The following is a 1,633-nucleotide window of genomic DNA, read 5'->3' on the forward strand; positions in this document are numbered from 1 at the left end:
CTGTAGGTCATTCAGACAGTGTATGTTTCAGAAATAGCCATAGATTCTGATTGTAGGCTCTCGGCTCAGTTCTGACCAGAAAACAAGTCCTGCCAGTCTCCTACCTCAAATATATGTTCGTATATTGACCTGATCCCTGGGACAAGCTTCCCAGACTGAAACCATGGTATCACAAAGCTGGATGCTTTCTTGAGGGGATAGAGTTACATCCATATTTTCAATCCTTGTGTAAATAAATTAATTAATGGATGAAATGATGTATGCCATAATGCGAAGCAGAATAACAGGTATTTGATTAAATACGTCACCAAGTTTTGCTTTTATAGATCTGATCGTAATTATTTCAGTCTTTGTGGGTCATGTAGTTTCTGTGGCATATTGTTCTGTTTTTTTGAAATAATACTTTTAAATGGAAAAAAAATCCTTATCTCAATGGCTATGCAAAACAAGTCATGGGCTGTATTTAGATCTCAAACCATAGTGAGCTAGCCCCTGGATTATGTTTTACTTCACATATTTAAATGCTGTATTTTTGTACCAGTACTCAAAATATTAACAAAGGAGAATTTCACCACCAGGTAAGATTTAGAAAGCCTCAAGAGAAAGTCACTTTAGCCCTGAAAATGAGAAAAAGTCTCATAATCTATAGCATTATCTTTTCTTTTGCTTTGTTTTTAGATCATGAGAGACCGGAGGTAATAAGGCAGCCATGGGAACCGACACAAAAGAGTGACTAGTCCCTCTGAGGAGGGATGACACACAAAACTACACCACCTCTGGCAGAGCATGTGTGGAAGAAGTGACAGCCATAACAGGGGGCCAGAAGAAAACCACTGAAAATGTAACAAATTCATAAAGTTCAAACACAGGCATTTGAGAGAGCTGGAATCCTGGGAAGTCTCAGACACCAGTGAAATTCACGTTCACAGACAGAAAGAGATCGTGTCTGAAAACACAGAGTCAGAGTCTATAAGACTGGATAAAAAGCAAGAACAAAAATAACAGGTGCTGGTGAGTTTGTGTAGAAACGGCTATGCTTACACCTGTTGGTTGGAGTATAAATTAGTTCAACCATTGTGGAAAGGAGTGTGGCAATTCCTCGCGGACTTAAGAACAGAAATACCATTTGGCCCTGCAGTCCCATTGCTGGGATGGTACCCAAAGGTACATAATTCCTTCTATTATAAAGACGCATGCACATCTATGGTCATTGCAGCACTACTTACGATAGCAAAGACATGGAATCAACCTAAATGCCCATCAATTATAGACTGCACTTTTAAAAATGTGGTATATATACACAATGGAGTACTATGCAGCCATAAAAAGTAGTGAGATCATGTCCTTTCCAGGAACACGGATGGAGCTGGAGACCATTATCCTTTGCAAACTAATGTAGGAACAGAAAACCGAATACCACATGAAGTCATTTATAAATGGGAGCTAATTGCTGAGAACACGTGAACACCCAGGGAGGGCCAACATGCTGGGACCTATCAGAGGGTAGAGGCTAGGAGGAGGGAGAGGATGAACAAAATAACGAATGGGCACTGGCCTTAATACCTGGGTGATGAAATAATCTGTACAACAAACCCCATGACATGAGGTTACCTATATTACAAACCTGCACATG

Source organism: Mandrillus leucophaeus, unplaced genomic scaffold (genome assembly GCF_000951045.1).
Source record: "Mandrillus leucophaeus isolate KB7577 unplaced genomic scaffold, Mleu.le_1.0 Scaffold1557, whole genome shotgun sequence".
Taxonomy (NCBI): Eukaryota; Metazoa; Chordata; class Mammalia; order Primates; family Cercopithecidae; genus Mandrillus; species Mandrillus leucophaeus.